The sequence below is a fragment of the Bos grunniens genome, chromosome 3 (genome assembly GCF_055505025.1).
Source record: "Bos grunniens cultivar Pamir isolate PY7600 chromosome 3, Bosgru_T2T1.0, whole genome shotgun sequence".
Taxonomy (NCBI): Eukaryota; Metazoa; Chordata; class Mammalia; order Artiodactyla; family Bovidae; genus Bos; species Bos grunniens.
In genome coordinates, this window is record NC_141167.1 from 30,285,119 (window position 1) to 30,306,402 (window position 21,284).

A 21,284-nucleotide genomic window follows, 5' to 3' on the forward strand; every position below is an offset into this window, starting at 1 on the left:
AATGGAGAACATCTAAAACTATATTTAGTAGAAAGGACAGAACGCAAAATAGTCCTGCAATGACTATACACATACTTCTCAAGGCTAAGGAAAATTGATATCTGTACACCAAGAGGGAATAGAAATTGTCAGAGTTATGCAAATGATTAGTGTATGAAGGCTCTGTTGTATTTTGGGGCAGAGTAGTTTAAATATAGTATTCAATTTTAAAAAGTAAGACAGTGTATTGAACCAAGTTTTTAAAATGAGATAGATTTAAAAAAAGCTATCTAGATTTAAATTGTAAAACTAGCATCTTGAAGACACTGAAACAATAAGTGATGACTGATGACTGAGAGGGATTTGTTTATTATAGCATTTCCTCGTCTGAAATTTTAGGACTAGTGATAGAGAGGCTCCAAATCTGTGCTGTATTTCACAAAGCATGATGGAAATTAATTACCTTTAAAGCATGTTTGATAACCTTGGCAACAGTTGTTGTTCTTTGTTTAGTGGCTAAGTTGTGCCTGACCCTGCAACCCCACGGACTGCAGCACGCCAGGCTTCCCCATCCTTCACTATCTCCCAGAGTTTGCTCAGACTCATGTCCATTGAGTCAGTGATGCCATTCAACCATCTCATCCTCTACTGTCCCCTTCTCTTCCTGTCCTCAATCTTTCTCAGCATCAGAGTATTTTCTAATGAGTCGGCTCTTCACTTCAGCTGGCCAAAGTATTGGAGCTTCAGCTTCAGCATCAGTCCTTCCAATGAACATTCAGGGTTGATTTCCTTTAGGATTGACTGGTTTGATCTGTCCAAGGGACTCTCAAGAGTCTTCTCCAACACCATAGCTTCAAAACATCAATTTGTCTGCTCTCAGCCTTCTTTATGGTTCAACTCTCACATCTGCACATGACTACTAGAAAAACTGTAGCTTTGGTTTTGCTGACCTTTGTCAGCAAAAGGATAGTTAAATTTGGCTCTGTTATCAGAAACACCTGATTCAAATCCCAGCTTTGTTACCCACTTGTTAAGTGATGCTGGGCAAACAAATCTCCTCTGTTTGTCTGTAAACTGGGATTAGTAATAATGATGCCCATCTCGGTGGCTTACTGGGCTTCCCAGGTCGTGCAGTGGTAAAGAATCTGCCTGCCAATACAGGAGATGCAGGAGACAGTTTTGATCCCTGGTTCAGAAAGATCCTCTGGAGTAGGAAATGGCAACTAACTCCAGTATTCTTCCCTGAAAATTTTCACGGACAGAGGAGCCTGGCAGGCTACAGTCCATAGGGTCGCAAAGGGTCAGGCATGACTTAGCACCCACACAGTGGGTTATGGCCTGGCACGTGGTAAGGTATCTGTAAACATTAGCTATCATTAAACTATAAAGTTTATTTGCTTTGATCTGGAGCTATATCAACTCAGCACTAATTTTATTGTCTCAAGCAAATCAGAAATCTCCATTGATGATTATATAGCATTTGATTGCCAAAATATGGGAAAATGGTTGAACTGTGAGTAAATGCAATCTGGTCAATAAAATCTTTGAAAATATGGCTGGGATGGAGGAGGAGAGGAGAAATGGCAGGGGTCCTTGGTGATAAAATTTGAGGATGAATACACAAGATGGACGCATTTGACAAGGAAGAGTGGAATGGGAGCCCTGAGCAGAGCACAGAGGTGGGAAGGCGTAGCCGCCACATGCTTTCCCAGAGTCAGAGGGAGATGGTCGAGTTTTGTTAAGACCTGACCCATCCTGAAGACAGATTGCTGTTCTCCTCTGCTCTCGGTGTCAAGCTCATATTGAATCCAAACCAGGACTTGCAGAGATGAAGATGTGTTTTGGAAAGGGTTTGTGCAATATGGGTACCAGCTGGGACTCCCCATCCCTGGGAAGTCTGAGTAACCTTGACGAGAAGCTGAATTCCACAGCCTGTGACGTCACAAGGCCTCTGCGTCATTTCTCTCTTCCTCTGATCACTTCCTCCACTTGCTGCTTTGTGCTGCTCCAAGTCAAGGCAGACACAAAGCCCAGTGCTTCCACCAAGTTCCACAAACAATACACAGACACTGATTCTTTCATGAACTTAGCAAAATGCTACTGATGACAGATGGGGGCAGGTAATCCAGGTCCCGGGCACATCCCAGACACATAGCCTCTGCTGCCTCCCAGTTTTATTTCCTCCATTTTTCTGGTCTCTTTCCTTCTCTTCCTTCTGTCCTGCACAAAATTCCTCCCCATCTCATATGGGAGAGACAAACCAACCCCAGCCCAAGCACTTATCATTGTATTTTGCCAACAAAGATACTTTACCCATGTTAAGAGAAATTCTGGTCAAAATGTGTTCTCATTCACATTATAGTTATACGTATTAGGTCAATACAACATTTGTGACTCATTTTATGCAAAGGAGTGCTTATAAATAATACAGAATTATAAAAAATGTTAAAATACTTACAAATAGTGGCCTATCAGTGGAATTTTGACCTATCAGAACCCCAGTTGTGGTAAAGAGTTGGGACCAAGAGTGGGGGTTAGGGGAGCTGTTGGGCTATACCCCCTAGGCCTACAAGCCCTGGACTTGCCCAGCCCCAAACAGAAGAAAGAGCTGGGAGTCAGTGATAGAGACACCAATTGTTCACTAGATGGAGGATATTACACATCTGAAGCAAGAGTGTTCTGGAGCGACATCCCACTATGAATGGCAGAGCGCAGGCAGGACATGGCAGCAGTCCTTGCTACTAAGGGGAGAAAGAGGTTACCAGTTATAGGGGAAATTGACATCTCATTGGTTACCAGGGAAACCAGGGAAGGGACACATCCCTTACCACCACTTTGATAAGCTACCATAGATCTAAAGATTAGAGCAATCACTAGCTGGGGCTGGGGGAAAGTGTAGGCATTTACTGATTAGGCTCTATAATGAAGAGGGAAATTCAGTCATGGGAAGAGGGTGTAGGTGAAGCAGTAAGGGTAATTCCTACAGGGGGAAGTACAGAGAGCAAGAGAACAGCCATCTTGGGTGGCCTGATCATACAGGAGGCAAGGAGCCATTGAAAAATCCTAGTAGATTTATGCCATTAGACTTAATGTCTTTCAGAAAGGTCACCCTAGATGAAATGACAGGAGGGAGGCAAAAGTGGATTCAAGGAAACCACAAGCAGAAGCCAAGAAGCTCTAAGATAAGGCATGGTTGGTGGCAGTGGAATGAAGGGATGGATCAGGAGGTACAGCTTACAGAAGTGAGTGGTAAATGGATGTGGGAAGTTGAGGGAAGGGAAGGATGAAGAATTAGGGTGACCAACTTGTCCTGGTTGGCCTGGAATTTTACCAGTGTTTATTAAAATAATTTTATTGGAGTACAGTTGATTTACAATGTTGTGTTAGTTTCAGGTGAACAGTAAAGTGAATTAATTATACATGTACATATACCTACCCTTTTAAAGATTTTTTTCCTATATAGATCATTACAAAGTATTGAGTTGAGTTCCCTCTTTATACAGTAGATCCTTATTATCTATTTTATATGTATGCATGCTGAGTTGCTTCAGTCATGTCAGACACTTTGCAACCCTATGGACTGTAGCCTGCCAGGCTTCTCTGTCCATTGGATTTTCTAGGCAAGAATATTAGAGTGGGTTTCCATGACCTCCTCCAGGGGAATCTTCCTGACCCAGGGATCGAACCTGCATCTCTTACGTCTCCTATATTGGCAGGTGGGTTCTTTACCACTGGCGCCATCTGAGAAGCCCATTTTATATCTACTAGTGGTATATGGGCTTCCCCAGTGGCTCAGCACTACGAATCCACCTGCAATGCAGGAGTTGCAGGAGACATAGGTTCGATCCCTGGGTTGGAAAGATTCCCTGGAGGACATGGCAACCCACTCTAGTATTCTTGCCTGGAGAATCCCATGGGCAGAGGAGACTGGTGGGCTACAGTCCATAGGGTCATAAAGAGTCTGACACGACTGAAGCAAACTTGGCATGTACCACACTGCATATATGTCAATCTCAATATCCAGATTTATCCCTCCCCCTTCTTTCCCAATAACCATAAGTTGTTTTTCTATGTCTGTGACTCTGTTTGTGGTTTGTAAAGATGTTCATTTGTACCATTTTTTTTAGATTCCATATATAAGATAGATCATATGATATTTGTCTTTTTCTGTCTTACATCACCCAGTGTGATAATCTCTAGTTCCATCCATATTTCTGCAAACAGCATTAGTTCCTTCTGTTTTATGCCTGAGTAATATTCCATTGTATTTACACACCACGTCTTCTTCATCCACTCCTCTGTCAGAGGACATTTAGGGTGCCCGCATGTCTTGGCTGTTTTAAATAGTGCTGCAATGAATGACGGGGTGCATGTATCTTTTCAAATTGTGGTTATCTCTGGACGTATGCCTAGGAGCGGTATTGATGGATCATACGGTAGTGGGATTCTACCAGTTTTAAAACTGAAAGTCCTATGTCTTGGCAACTCCCTAAGTCACAAGGAAATTGGAATAGCCGACCACCTTTTAGGTGTATTGCTTGAGAGAGTGGCGTTTGGCAGGGCAGGTGCTGAGAGGAAGGATATAGGAAGAGTCAGTTAGTGGGTGATAAAGCGAGATAGGAAGTGGTGGAGGTGGTGTCTGGTGATCACAGAATCTTGAATATCCTGTATTTGAGATGCCTGTGGGATATCCAAATTAAGATAACAGTCTGGTGGTCAGATAAGAAGTCAAGATAGGCAATAAAGGTTTGATAACAAAAAAAAACCCCACAACAACCGAGATCTAACCAAAAAAAAAAACATTTTAAGTACTCTTCATTTTTTGCCTCATTTGATCTTCACAGTAACCCAGTGACATGGGAATTATTATTGCCATTTGTTGCTGTTTTTCAGTCCCTAAGTCATGTCTGACTCTTTGCAGCCCCGGGGACTGTAGCAAGCCAGGCTCCTCTGTTCTGTACTCTCTCCTGGAGTTTGCTCAAATTCACGTCCATTGAATCAGTGATGCTATCTATCTATCTCATCCTCTGTCATCCCCTTCTCCTCCTGTCTTCAATCTTTCCTAGCATCAGAGTCTTTTCCAATGAACTGACTCTTTGCATCAGGTGGGCCAAGCATTGGAGCTTCAGCTTCAGCATTAGTCTTTCTAATGAATATTCAGAGTTGATTTCAATTAGGATTGACTAATTTGATCTCCTTGCAGTCCAAGGGACTCCCAAGAGTCTTCTCCAACATCACAATTTGAAAGTATCAATTCTTTGGTGCTCAGCCTTCTTTATGGTCCAACTCTCACATATGTACATGACTACTGGAAAAACTATAACTTTGACTATATGAACCTTTGTCAGCAAAGTGATATCTCTGTTATGCTGTCTCTAATATGCTGTCTAGGTTTGTCATAGCTTTCCTTCCAAAGAGCAAGGATCTTTTAATTTTATGGCAGCCATCATCATTGCAGTCTGCAGTGATTTTGGAGCCCAAGAAAATAAAGTCTGTCACTGCTTCCACTTTTTCCCCTTCTATTTGCCATGAAGTGATGGGACTGGATGCCATGATCTTAGTTTTTTTAATGTTAAGTTTCAAGCCATCTTTTTTCACTCTTTCACCCTCATCAAGAGGCTCTTTAGTTCCTCTTCACTTTCTGCCATTAGGGTGGTATCACCTGGATATCTGAGGTTGTGGATATTTCTCCCAGCAATCTTTTTCTAGCTGTGATTCATCCAACCTGGCATTCTCATGATGTACTCTGTATATAGGGCTTCCCAGTTGGCACTAATGGTACAGAATTCGCCTGCCAATGCAGGAGATATAAGAGATACAGATTCGATCCCTAGGTTGGGAAGTTACCCCGGAGGAGGGCATGGCAACCTACTCCAGTATTCTTGCCTAGAGAATCCCATGGACAGAGGAGCCTGGTGGGCTATGGTCCATAGGGTCACAAAGAGTTGGACATGACTGAAGCAACTTAACACGCACATGTGCATGCACACACACACACACACACACACCCTGCATATAAGTTAAATAAAAAAGGTAACAATATACAGCCTTGTCATACTCCTTTCCCAATTTGGTACCAGTCTGTTGTTTCATGTCCAATTCTAACTATTGCTTCTTGACTCACATACAGGTTTCTCAGGAGACAGGTAAGGTGGTCTGGTATTCCCATCTCTTTCAGAATTTTCTACAGTTTGTTGTGATATACACAGTGGCTTTAACATAGTCAATGAAGTAGAAGTAGATGTTTTTCTGGGACTCCTTTTCTTTCTCCATTATCCAACAATTGTTGGAAATTTGGTCTCTGGTTCCTCTGCCTCTTCAAAAGCCAGCCTGTACATCTGGAAGTTCTCGGATCATGTATTGCTAATGCCTAGCTTGAAGGATTTTGAGCATTACCTTGTTAGCATGTGAAATGAGCCCAATTTTACCACATTGGAACATTCTTTGGCATAACCCTTCTTTGGGATTGGAATGAAAACTGACCTTTTCCTATACTGTGGCCACTGCTGAATTTTCCAAATTTGCTGGCATATTGAGTATAGCACGACTTTGTCTTTTATGATTTTAAATAGCTCAAGTGGAATTCCATCACCTCCACTAACTTTGTTATAATGCTTCCTGAGGCCCACTTGACCTCACACCCGATGATGTCTAGCTCTAGGCAAGTGACCACACCATTGTGGTTATCCAGATCATTAAAACCATTTTGTATATTTTTAATCAAGGGTACATTTGTTAGTTGGTTTGTTTGCAGGGTGGGGCATGGGAGGAACTTGAGCAAGCTCGTTGGCTTATTTGAGGCAGAAGTGAGACAGTAAGGTTGAATATTAGAGAGACGGCAGTGTACTCCAAGGGGCTGGGCCCTAGGGAGCAGGAGCTGATGAAGGAACAAGGAAAACGGCCAAAGGAAGAGGAAATATCTGAGTGTAGATATAAATTTCCTTGCAGATGGAGACGGTTTGGGGGTACATACCTTGGCTCCTCTGTTTTCCTAAGAGGTCTTCAGAGTTTGTGTGTGTGTTAGACAAAGGTCCCAAATATTTTTGGCACCAGGGACCAATTTCATGGACGACAATTTTTCCACAGACCAGGGATGGGAGTGCGAATGGTTTTGGGATGATTCAAGTGCGTTGTATTTATTGTACACTTTATTTCTAATCTAATGCAGCTGCTAAAGCTGAAACTCCAGTACTTTGGCCACCTCGTGCGAAGAGTTGACTCATTGGAAAAGACTCTGATGCTGGGAGGGATTGGGGGCAGGAGGAGAAGGGGACGACAGAGGATGAGATGGCTGGATGGCATCACTGACTCGATGGATGTGAGTCTGAGTGAACTCCGGGAATTGGTGATGGACAGGGAGGCCTGGCGTGCTGCGATTCATGGGGTCGCAAAGAGTTGGACACGACTGAGTGACTGAACTGAACTGAATGCAGCTGCTGATCTGACAGAAGGTAGCAATATGTGGCCTAGAGATTGGGGGCCCCTATGTTAGGGGGTGGGCAATGATGGGAAGGGTGGGGCGAGACAACTACTAATTAGCAAGAAGCTGTCGAAGTCTTGGTCAGCTGAGGTGGATGCCGTGAAGCAGCTGGCCTGTGCTGTTTTCTCCAGAAGCACTTGGGGCACAGGGTATAGGAACCAGGAAGACCAACTGAGGCCATTGAGTCAAGACTGGAAGATTGGTGGGGAGGTAGAGGAGAGCTTCTTTCATGCCAAACAGCCATGGGCTGTACTTCGGCAGCAAGGAAGGAACAGAAAGGGGGTTGCTAGATGAGGAGATAGTGGGGAAATCAAAGGCAAAGAAATTATGATTCAGCCCATGTTTTCCTCTGTGCCAGAAAGGCTTGCAGTGGCAGTACCATCATGCTGCCTGGGCTTGAATAAGTAAGTTCACCTTTCTGGACCTCAGTTTCCCCATCTGTAAGACTACATAACCACTATGGTATTCTCCAGCTCGAACTGTATGATTGTGCAAACCAGCATATTCCAGCCTCTTGGGGCCCTGGGTGAGCTATTTCTGTACTGGGGGTGTAGAATCAGTGTGTATCACTTCTTCTGAAAAGGAACTAACCCTGAGGAGGCACAAGAGATGTGAGATTTCAGTTCATCAAGGCTGGGTGCCAAGTAATGGCCCAGATTTCACATTCAGGTCACTTTGCTTCAGGGGTCTCAGTAAATATTAACCAATGTACTGGATGACTTTGAACAAGCTACTGAAACAATCCATCACTTGGTTAACTCAACCTCCAAGGAGAAGCAAGTAACTACATGCTCATGGTGGCCATAAAAGAGTGTGACTCAGAATGGTTGGGAGGACAAAGGTACACGGAAACAGTTATTCTTAGAATGACTGCTGCTTTGAGTTGAGTTCTCAGGAAGCAGAGCCTGAGAGAGGGATTCTCATTGAAGGGATTTCCTGGGAGAATGCTCTCAGGAGAAGGAAGTGACACAACTAACATAAGACAGAGGAGAAAAGTGAGGCTGGTCTCCTCCAGAGCCTGGCTTCAGTTGGCTTTCACAGGGGAGCTCTAGAACACAAATTGCACTGCAGGTTAGTCTCACCGCAGAGTAAGGGAGTGGGCCTTCTATACCCACATATCCATCAGTTATTGGTTGAAGTCTGGTGGACAGGTAGGGTGGAGGAGGGAGTTGTGTAGCCTCTCTGGTGAGGTTGCTCTTGTTTGGTCCAGGGCACTTCCATTTAAAAGAGAACAGTAGAATTTTGTCAGCAATATTCACATTCACTCAGTAGGAAAAGGAGCACTGATGGGATCCCACTATAGCTACCCTAGAAATGATAAACAGAAAATGTATCTTCAGGTTTGTGGAGGATGGAAAATGACGTATTATTAGTTAAGGGTAAAAAAAAAAGGAAGTGGTGGCCCTAGCATCCATGCAGAATTAAAAGACTTAAAGATTGCATACATCAACTTATAAATATTACTTACATTCTAGTGACAAAGCAGTAGCACTACCCTCATCCCTTCCACACGTGTTTATTAAACCTCACAATGCCAGAAAAGAATCAATAATATATAAAGAACTTCCACAACTCAGTAAAAATGAAGCCTCTATTTTGTTTTTTTGCAGGAGACATGGGTTCGACCCCTGGTCTGGGAAGTATCCCTGGAGAAGGAAATGGCAAATATTCCTGTGTAGAGAACCCCACAGACAGATGAGCCCAGTGTGCTACAGTCCACGAGGTCACAAAGAGTCGGACACAAGTTAGCAACTGAACAACAACAAGAGGATACTAATCAACAATCTACTAAGGGGGAAAGAAAAGTAGCTAGAAGGTGTTTTAAAAAATATCATTCAACCTTGCTGATAATCAAAGAGTCAGAAAGGAAAGGAATATATAGATTTTTATCTATTAAATTAGAAAGATTTAAAAATGAGAGCACAAAAAGCTACCAAGGAAAGGAAAGATGTGTGCTCTCTACTCAGCTGGCAAGAGTGTAGATTAGTTCTTAGAAAATAATTTTATAGTCTGTTTCATGAGATTTAAAAATGTTTACATTCTTTGATTTGTACTTCTACTCCTAAGAATCATCCTAAGGAAATCATCCAAAGTCTTCACTGTTATCATAGAACGGAACAGAGAAACTGCTATGTGCTAGGCATTGGGCTGAGTGCATTACTATGTATTATTTTATTTAATCTATACAACTGACTTATTAGGTGGGTACTTTCATTAAGTCCCTTTTTGCAAGAGGAAACAGAGGCTTAAGGAAGTTAAGTAAAGGTCATTTATTGTGAAAACGTGGAGAAGTTGGGATTATCTGACTCTAGTGTATAGACCTTTACTCTGTGGACTCACTAATGCACTGGTCCAAGAAGAAGGTAAAAAGTCAGTCTTTTTACAACAAAATTAAATCAGTTGTGGAATTAATTAAAGAAACCTAAGCTAAAATTGGAGTAAGGATAGGCTTGCAGGGGGAACTACCCACTCCCCACCCACACACATGTCAATTACTCTAAACAGGAAGAGATTTCTGCCTACATCTCTGACAGGCAGGTGTTCTCTACAATTCACCAGGAAGAAGAAAACTCTGTGAGAGGACAACCCAGTCAATCAGAAACTGTAGCAGTTCAACCAATGAACAGTCTCCATGCTTTGGACTCCCAGCTTTCTCCAGTGAACTTTTTGGTTATTACAGCCCTTCCAAACTGCCCCCTTTCCCTATAAAAGCAAATTCCTTTTCTTTGTTCTCTGGACTTGTCTATGGTCCTCCCTCCTTGGTTCTCATATCTGGAATTGCAGTTCCTTTGACCATTCCCAAACAAACTCACTTTTGCTTTAAATAACTGGCTATTATATTGTTAAAGTTGGCAGGGGCAAACTGTTCCTTGAACCATTGATCAGAGAACCTTAGCAGAATTTGGATTTCTAATAAGTCAGATTTAATTAGGTTTCCTGCGGCCATCACCCAGTCCTTTGAAAAGTTTTGTGATGAGTTGTATATAGAAGAGTTCTAGGCTTCTCTGCAAAATGACGTGAATTCAGCTACTGAGTTTGGCATCTTTTGGGGCTGAGGTAGCAGTGAACTGACAGTTTTATAACAACCTGCTACTGAAGAATCGATTGTAGAAGCTTGTTTACGTATCTCTCTCTCCTCCAAAATGTGAGCTCTGTAATAACAGAGATTATGTCTGTCTCACTCACTGAAATAACCTGAGAAGGTGCAAATGGATTATGGGCAGACCTCCAACAGTGTCTGCCAAGCTCTTGTGTGCATATAGGAAGACATGTCACAACAATGATCATTGCAGCAGCACTGTTGGTATTTGTAAAATATTTGGAAGGACATCTGGGTTGTTTCTAGCTTTGACTGTTTCAAATAAAGCAGCTATAAACATTTGTGTACAGGTTTTTACATGAATATAAGTTTTCATTTTTCTGGAATAAATGCCTGGGAAGGATATTTCTGGTTTGCATGGTAGCTGAATATTTAATTTCTAAATAAATGGCCAACTGTTTTCTGGAGTTGTGTATTATTTTACATTTGACCAACAATGTGTGAATGATCCAGTTTCTCTGGAAACTGGATCATTTGGCCTCACCATTTTATTTCAGACATTTGAACAGATGTATAGAGATACACGCTAGGCTGGAAGAAACACAAGCTGGAATCAAGATTGCTGGGAGAAATATCAAGAACCTCAGATATGCAGATGACACCATCCTTATGGCAGAAAATGAGGAAGAACTAAAGAGCGTCTTGATGAAAGTGAAAGAGGAGAGTGAAAAAGTTGGCTTAAAGCTCAACATTCAGAAAACAAAGATCATGGCATCCGGTCCCATCACTTCATGGGAAATAGATGGGGAAACAGTGGAAACAGTGTCAGACTTTATTTTTCTGGGCTCCAAAATCACTACAGATGGTGACTGCAGCCATGAAATTAAAAGACGCTTACTCCTTGGAAGGAAAGTTATGACCAACCTAGATAATATATTCAAAAGCAGAGACATTACTTTGCCAACAAAGGTTCGTCTAGTCAAGGCTATGGTTTTTCCTGTGGTCACCTATGGATGTGAAAGTTGGACTGTGAAGAAGGCTGAGCGCCAAAGAATTGATGCTTTTGAACTGTGGTATTGGAGAAGACTCTTGAGAGTCCCTTGGACTGCAAGGAGATCCAACCAGTCCATTCTGAAGGAGATTAGTTCTGGTATTTCTTTGGAAGGAATGATGCTAAAGCTGAAACTCCAGTGCTTTCGCCACCTTGTGCGAAGAGCTGACTCATTGGAAAAGACTCTGATGCTGGGAGGGATTGGGGGCAGGAGGAGAAGGGGACGACAGAGGATGAGATGGCTGGATGGCATCACTGACTCGATGGACGTAAGTCTGGGTAGACTCCAGAAGTTCGTGATGGACAGGGAGGCCTGGCGTGCTGCAATTCATGGGGTTGCAAAGAGTTGGACATGACTGAGCGACTGATCTGATCTGATCTGATAGAGATACTCACTATGGTTTTAATTTGCATCTCCCTAATGGTTAATACGGAGAAGGCAATGGCACCCCACTCCAGTACTCTTGCCTGGAAACTCCCATGGACAGAGGAGCCTGGTAATGTCAAACAACTTTTTATATGCTTATTTATACCTTCTTCTGTATACCTTCTGCACTCAATATGCCAGCAAATTTGGAAAACTCAGCAGTGGCCACAGGACTGGAAAAGGTCAGTATTCATTCCAATCCCAAAGAAAAGCAATGCCAAAGAATGCTCAAACTACCACACAATTGCACTCATCTCACATGCTAGTAAAGTAATGCTCAAAATTCTCCAAGCCAGGCTTCAGAAATACGTGAAACTGTGAACTTCCAGATGTTCAGTCTGGTTTTAGAAAAGGCAGAGGAACCAGAGATCAAATTGCCAACATCTGTTGGATCATCAAAAAAGCAAGAGAGTTCTAGAAAAAACATCTATTTCTGCTTTATTGACTATGCCAAAGCCTTTGACTGTGTGGATCACAACAAACTGTGGAAAATTCTGAAAGAGATAGGAATACTAGACCACCTGACCTGCCTCTTGAGAAATTTGTATGAAGGTCAGGAAGCAGCAGTTAGAACTGGACATGGAACAACAGACTGGTTCCAAATAGGAAAAGGAGTTCGTCAAGGCTGTATATTGTCACCCTGCTTATTTAACTTCTATGCAGAGTACATCATGAGAAACGCTGGGCTGGAAGAAGTACAAGCTGGAATCAAGATTTCTGGGAGAAATATCAATAACCTCAGATATGCAGATGACACCACTCTTATGGCAGAAAGTGGAGAAAAACTAAAGAGCCTTTTGATGAAAGTGAAAGAGGAGAGTGAAAAAGTTGACTTAAAGCTCAACATTCAGAAAACTTAGATCCTGACATGCAGTCCCATCACTTCATGGCAAATAGATGGGGAAACAGTGGAAACAGTGTCAGACTTTATTTTTTTGGGCTCCCAAATTGCTGCAGATGGTGACTGCAGCCATGAAATTAAAAGACGCTTATTCTTTGGAAGAAAAGTTATGACCAACCTAGACAGCATGTTAAAAAGCAGAGACATTACTTTGCCAACAAAGGTCCATCTAGTGAAGGCTATGGTTTTTCCAGTAGTCACGTATGGATGTGAGAGTTGGACTATAAAGAAAGCCGAGTGCCAAAGAATTGATGCTTCTGACCTGTGGTGTTGGAGAAGAGTCTTGAGAGTCCCTTGGATTGCAAGGAGATCCAACTATCCTAAAGGAGATCAGTCTTGGGTGTTCATTGGAAGGACTGATGTTGGAGCTGAAACTCCAATACTTTGGCCACCTTATGTAAAGAGCTGACTCATTTGAAAAGACCCTGATGCTGGGAAAGATTGAAGGCGGGAGGAGAAGGGGATGACAGGGGATGAGATGGTTGGATGGCATCACCGACTTGATGGACATGAGTTTGGGTAAACTCTGGGAGTTGGTGATGGATTGGGAGGCCTGCTGTGCTGCAGTCCATGGGGTCGCAAAGAGTTGGATACGACTGAGCGACTGAACTGAACTGACCCTCTTCAGTGAAATGTCTCTACATATCTCTTTGCCTCTTTCTAATTGGATTGTTTTATATTTTAGCTATTGAATTTTAAGCAATGTTTATATATTCTACCCTTTGTCAGATATGTGCTAACACTTTTTTAGTCTGTAGTTTGTTTTCTTATCCTCTTCATAGAGTATTTCATGGAGCAAATTTTTAAAATATTGATTAAATATGTTTTATACATTTTTTCTTTTCTAGATCTTCAAGATTTTCTCCTGTGCTTTCCTCCCTAAGTTTTGTAGCTTTGCATTTCACATTAAAGTCTGTAATCCATTTTGAGTTAATTTTTTTGTATAAGGTATGAGATTTGGGACAAGTTTCATTCCCCACCCTCCCTTCTTTGGGTGTTAAATTACTTCAGCTCCATTTGTTGAAAAAGCTTTTTTTCCTCCACTGGATGACTTTAGCATTTGGGTGTATCTGTGTGAGTCTATTTCTGGGTTCTCTATTCTGTCCAATTGATCTATGTGTCTTTCCTTCTGCCTATAATGTTCCAACATGATTATTGTAACTATAGAGTAAGCCCTGAAAGCAGAGAGTCCAATTCCTCTCACATTATAATTCTGTTTCAAAAATTGTCTTGCCTATTCTAGTTCCTCTGCCTTTCCATTTAAACTTTAGAATACACGTCTCTATATCTCTAAAAATCTTGCTGGAATCCATTTAGATAAGAATCACATTAAAGTGTCAAATGAAACTAAAAAACTGACATCTTTACTAAGTCTTTCAATCCATGAATTCTGTACGTCTCTCATTTATCTCTTTGATTTCTTTCATCATTTTATAATTTTTAGCCTACAAGTTTTATACATGATTTCTGGATTTCATTTTTTTGAGTGATTGTAAAAATTATTTTATTTTTAATTTGTTAGTTACAGAAATACAATTGATTTTTGAATGGCCATCTTGGAGATCAAACCAGTCCATCCTAAAGGAGATCAGTCCTGAATATTCATTGGAAGGACTCATGCTGAAGCTCAAACTCCAAAACTTTGGTCATCTGATGCACAGAACTGACTCATTGGAAAAGATTCTGATTCTGGAAAGATTGAAGGCAGGAGGAGAAATGGATGACAGAACATGAGATGGTTGGATGGCATCACCGACTCAATGGACATGAGTTTGAGTAAACTCCGGGAGTTGGGGATGGACAGGGAGGCCTGGTGTGCTGCAGTCCATGGGGTTGCAAAGAGTTGGACATGACTGAGTGACTGAACTGAACTGAACTGAAACTGGCCTTGTATCCCTGGAATAAATCTTACTTGGTCATGGTATATAATTTTAATTATATACCACGGTATATAATTCTTTTAATGTGTTACCAAATTCTGTTTGCTAATAGTTTAGCAATTTTTGCATCTGTATTTATGAGGAATTTAGGTGTGTGAGGTTTTTTTTTTTTGTTGTATTGTTTTCATTAGGTTTTGGTATCAGGGTGATATTAACTTTATAAAATGGACTGAGAGATATTCTATTCTCTTCTATTTTCTGGAAGAGTTTTTGTAGAACTAGTGCTAATTCTTATTTAAACACTTGGTAGAATTGTCCAATGGAGACATATGGGCCTGGATGTTTGCTTTTGGATAGTTGAATTAAATTTCGTTAATAGACAGAATTATGGAGACAATAAAAAGATTGGTGATTGTCAGGGGTAGGAAGAGAGGGCTGAACAGGTGGTACACAGAGGATATTTAGGGCAGGGAAACTTCTGTATAATACTATAATGGTGGCTACCCATCACTCTACAGTTGTCAAAACTTGTAGACTGTATGACATAAAGTGAACTCTGATGTGAATTATGGAATCTGGGTGATAATGATGTGTCAGCGTAGGTTGCATTATTTATAACAAATGTACAACCCAAGTGGATGTCTTAGGTGGCGAGGAGTGGGGCTGGCGATGATTGTGTTGGGTGTATGTGAGAGCTCTGTGCTTTCTGCTCAGTTTTGCTATAAGCTTAAAAGTGCTCTAGAAAATAAGCTAAAAATATCCTGAGTCTGTGCAGTTGCACAATGGGTAGTTTTACACCGTTGTCCCCATCATTAGTGTTCGGCTGGTAACTCACATGGTGGTGTACTGGGCTGCCCTGATGCAGGCACCTTGGAGCTTTCTTTTGTGAGTGACTGGCCTCCATTGTGCCAAGTCTGAGGCTGCTCTGGACTCGCTGCAGCGTGATCTGCTATTTTGTTACCCGCCTCTTCCCCATGGCTTGTTGGTAGGTCTGGAACCTTGGAACTAGACAGACTTGAGTGGCAGCTTGTCTAAGCCTCCTTCTCTTCACCTGTATAAAAGGGGATGCCACATATTTATGACACAAGGTCTTCTGGGCACTGCTTGGCACAAGGGCTAACGTTTTCCACTTGCTTTCTCCTCTCCCAGTGGAGTGGCTTAGGGTTGCCGACTCTGGAAGGGCAGCCCTTTCAAAGTAAGATGAAAGGAGACCAGTGAGGGAAAGAGGATGAAGAGAGATGACCTCTGGTGACCTGCACACAGTAGCCAGGCCAGCCAGAGCCCTTTCCCACGGCCGACGCACGTCTCAAGATATGTTGTGTTCCTGGATTCCCTTGAGGGTGGGGGTGGGAGCAGGGAGCGCACGGGGTGACTGGGGAAGGATGTTGTTTTTCAGCTGACAAGAGTGACTCCGTTTCCGATTCTCACAGGCGACCTGAATGCCCATCACATCGGGTAGGGAGAGCTGCCCAGATCTGACACTAACCCCTTGTCAAAGCGGCTGGCAGGCCCCTGGGCTGAGGGGATGCCTGTGGGCCGGTGGAGGCTGAATGAATTTAGAGCCTGTGAATGAGGTGGTGTTGGCAGCCCTTGAGACAAACTCCCTCTTTGTTCCTGAATTGTACCTCCCAGACAAGGGCAGTGCCAGCTTTCTTCACTCCATCCTGTCCACATTCTCTGGCCCAACTCAGCTGTGCAGAGAGGCACAGAGTCTCCCATGCTTTAAACTCTAAAAAGAATAATCAGTTAATTTGTGTCTAGGAGACCCACGGGCAGCCAGCAGCCTGCACGGCTGGGGTCATGGAGCTGAGAGGTGCCCAAGACAGCAGTTTTCAAACATTTTTGACTGTAGCCTTTAAAGAGAAATAAATTTTGAATCATGACCCAGTCACACACACTGACATGGTCATGTACACTCTCATGCATAATTTAAACATTAAAAAAGGAAATAGTATCAGAGTGCAGTGAAGATAAATATCGTTTGGCGAAACTTGCTTTTCTATGTCATTGAAAGGAAAGGTATATTCATTTCCACACACGTTGGGTGTGTGTGTGTGTGTCTTGGATCATAATATAAATTGTCTTTCCGGCTATGGATTGTGGTAAAAAAAAAAAAAAAAGAATAAAAAGGTTGAGAAACACTTGTCTGGATTGTTGTTTCCCCAACCGTGTATTAAATCACCAGCCTGGAGAGGGACGAAATATATGTGCTTATTAAAAGCCCTGAAAATTTCTGTAGTGAAGACATTGCTGGTTGCCTTGTAAGATTGTATACAAAAAATTTCTCCTGCTAAAAATGTTTGAAAACTGCAAGTTTAGTTCAACTTGCTCACATTATGATTGGAGAAACTGAGGCCAAAGATGGGAAGGGACTGCTCAAGGTCACCCAGTGAAGTCATGTTAGATCTGGGACTCAGTGTTGCTGAGTTCATAACTGTGACCTTCTGAGCTCACCTCCAGGGTCAGATAAATATCCTGGTTCTTAAGACTAGGGTGGGGCATCAGAAGGTCAGCCTAGATTTATCCCTTGTCCCTTGCTCTCTGCTGCCCTTTTTGAGAATGGTTTGACTACTCTGTATTTGAGTTTCCTCATCTGTAAGATAGTAAATAAGAATACTACCTTAAAAGAGTAGTATGAGATAATATGGCCTTCCCAGGTGGTGCTAGTGATAAAGAACCAACCTGCCAATGTAGGAGACATAAGGGACATAAGGTTTGATCCCTCTGTCAGGAAGATCCCCTGGAGGAGAGGGTATGGCAACCCACTCCAGTATTATTGCCTGGAGAATCCCAGGCAAGAAGAGCCTGGTGGGCTACAGTCCATAGGGTTGCAAAGATTCAGACATAACTGGAGTGACTTAGCATGCATGCACACATAAGATAATACATGATACTTCTTTGAAAAGCCAGATATTTTATAATAAATATAAGGAACTTACTTCTTTTCTCTAAGCCTCAGAAGTGAGTTTCTCTACATAGTTCCACTAACCCTATTTTGTTGCAACTTAATGAAAAATTTTTTCTGTTGTCCAATGAGAAAAGTCACTCATTTGCTATATTTAAAAAGAGTAAAAATGTTTAGGAATTCCTCTTTTGTCCAACAAAAACTCTCTTCTTGTTTCCCCAGAAGTAGCTTTTCTTAGACTGTATTCCCACCAGCAAAGAATAGCTACTCCTCATCCACAGAGGTTGAAAGTAAAGTTGTTTTGCCTCTAACAGTATCTGAATATCATACTGCTTGTGAAGTTGAAGGGCCAGGCTGAAATGGTGTGTGATTGGAGCCTGTCATCCTCTGCCACCTTGCTCCTTGTCCCTGGAAACTCACTTCCAGGGACTTCCTTGCCTTTTGGTTTCTGGTTGAGTTTGTCTGGCAGGAGCTCAGAGGGTGGAGGACGGTGGGCTGGGGTATTTATTCTTTTGGCTTCCTCCCTTTACTGAGGGAGTCCTTCCCACCCAGCCTGCCTTTTCTCTGGATCTCATAGCCACTCCCTTGTCTGGCTTTGGCCTGCAGGTAAATGTCTGTCCACTGTTCCTTGAGGTTTCTTCACATCCTGATTGTAACTGTAGTAATTTCTTTTTTTTTTCAATTGGAGAATAATTGCTTTACAATGTTGTATTGGTTTCTGCTGTACAACAACACAAATCAGTCATAATTATATGTATATGTACATATATACATATATATATATTCCTCCTCCCCCACCATCAGAGCTTCCCTTCCCTCTCCCATCCCACCCCTCTCAGTTCAGTTCAGTTCAGTTGCTCAGTTGTGTCCAACTCTTTGTGACCCCATGGACTGCAGCATGCCAGGCTTCCCTGTCCATCACCAACAGCCAGAGCCCACTCAAACTCATGTCCATCGAGTCAGTGATGCCATCCAACCATCTCATCCTCTGTCATCCCCTTCTCTTTCTACCTTCAATCTTTCCTAGAATCAGGGTCTTTTCCAATGAGTCAGTGCTTCGCATCAGATGGCCAAAGTATTGGAGCTTCAGCTTTAGCATCAGTCCTTCCAATAAATATTCAAGACTGCTTTTTTTGAGGATTAACTGGTTTGATCTCCTTTCAGTGCAAGGGACTCTCAAGAGTCTTCTCCAACACCACAGGTCAAAAGCATCAGTTCTTCAGCACTCAGCTTTCTTTATAGTCCAACCCTCACATCCATATATGACTACTGGAAAAACCATAGCTTTGACTAGATGGACCTTTGTTGGCAAAGTAATGTCTCTGCTTTTGAATATGCTGTCTAGGTTGGTCAACTTTTCTTCAAGGAGCAAGCGTCTGTTAATTTCAGGGCTACAGTCATCATCTGCAGTGGTTTTGGAGCCCCCCAAAATAGTCTGTCACTGTTTCCATTGTTTCCCCATCTATTTGCCATCAAATGATGGGACTGCATGCCATGATCTTAGTTTTCTGAATGTTGAGCTTTAAGTTAACTTTTTCATTCCCCTCTTTCACTTTCAACAAGAGGCTCTTTAGTTCTTCTTTGCTTTCTGCCATAAGGGTGGTTTCATCTGCATATCTGAGGTTATTGATATTTCTCCCAGCAGTCTTGATTCCAGATTGTGTTTCATTCAGCCTGGCATCTCACATGATGTACTCTGCATACAAGTTAAATAAGCAGGGTGACAATATACAGCCTTGATGTTCTCCTTTCCGAGTTTGAACCAGTCTGTTGTTTCATGTCCAGTTCTAACTGTTGCTTCTTGACCTGCATACAGATTTCTCAGAAGACAGGTAAGGTGCTCTGGGATTCCCATCTCTTGAAGAATTTTCCACAGTTTGTTGTGATCCACACAGTCAAAGGCTTTGGTATAGTCAGTAAAGCAGAAGTAAATGTTTTTCTGGAACTCTCTTGCTTTTTTGATGATCCAACAGATGTTGGCAATTTGATCTCTGATTCCTCCACCTTTTCTAAATCCAGCTTGAACATCTGGGAGTTCACGGTTCACTTTGAAGCCTGGCCTGGAGAATTTTGAGCATTACTTTGCTATCGTGTGAGATGAGTGCAATTGTGCAGTAGTTTAAGCATTCTTTGGAATTGCCTTTCTTTGGGATTGGAATGAAAACTGACCTTTTCCAGTCCTGTGGCCCCTGCTGAGTTTTGCAAATTTGCTGGTATACTGAGTGCAGCACTTTCAGAGCATCATCTTTTAGGATTTGAAATAGCTCAACTGGAATTCCATAACCTCCACTAGCTTTGTTTGCAGTGATGCTTCCTAAGGCCTGCTTGATTTCAAATTCCAGGATATCTGGCTCTAGGTCAGTGATCACACCATCGTGGTTATCTGGGTCGTGAAGATCTTTTTTGTGTAGTTCTTCTGCGTATTCTTGCCACCTCTTCTTAATACCTCTTCCTACCCCTCTAGGTCATCACAGAGCACCATGCTGGGGTGCCTGTGTTATATAGCGGCTTTCCACTAGTTATCTATTTTATACGTGATAGTGTATATCATGCTACTTTCTCAATTTGTCCCACCCTCTTCTTTCCCCGCTGTGTCCATTAGTCTGTTCTCTGTCTGTGTTTCCATTTCTTCCCTGTAAATAGCTTCATCAATACTATTTTTCTAGATTCTCTATATATGTGTTAATATACAGTATTTGTTTTTCTCTTTCGATTTACTTCATTCTGTATAACAAGGTCTAGGTTTATCCACCTCACTACAGCTGACTCAAATTTGTTCTTTTTTAGGGCTGAGTAATATTTCACTGTATATATGTACCACATCTTCCTTATCCATTCATCTGTCAATGGATGTCTAGGTTACTTCTTTGTCCCAGCTATTGCAAGTAGTGCTGCAATGAACATTTGGGTACAAGTGTCTTTTTGAATGTTGTTTTTCTCAGGATAGATGCCCAGTAGTGGGATAGCTGGGTCATATGGTAGTTTTTTTCCTAGTTTGTTAAGGAATCTCCATACTGTTCTCCCACCAATGTAACTGTTATAATTTCTTTATCAAACTTTCCTTAAGATACATCTGTTTTCTGCTGGGACCTTGACTTATACATTGTTTCATATACATTTTCTCACAATATAGCATATTTTCTTTCCCTTTTACCATTTAGTATACTGACACCTGTTAAAGTATAGAAGACTCATTTTTCTTTCTTTTGCATTCCTTGTGTTGAGAGAGATGAGTAGGACTTCACCTTGAGATGATTCAAAAAGCAACTAGTGCTTTAACCCTACCCTGAGGTTTGGATTCTTGATCTGGGTGGGACCCTGAGTTATAGCACCAGGAACTCTACACGGGAGCCACTGATATGCGGAAGGGCATCTGGCTCTGTAATTAGTCTCTGTGAGACCACAGGTGAGTCCTTTGCTCTGAGCTTCAGTGCCCTGCCTGAGCTGTGTGTGCATGCCTGTGTATTGGGTCCCTGACTCTGGCTCTGGATCCTCGACTAGTGTCTCTAATGCTGATCTCAGTTAAATAACACAAGAAATGCTAATCTCGGCAAGAGAACTTTGGTTCTGACCAAATAGGGAAAGGAGTACATCAAAGCTGTATATTGTCACCCTGCTTAT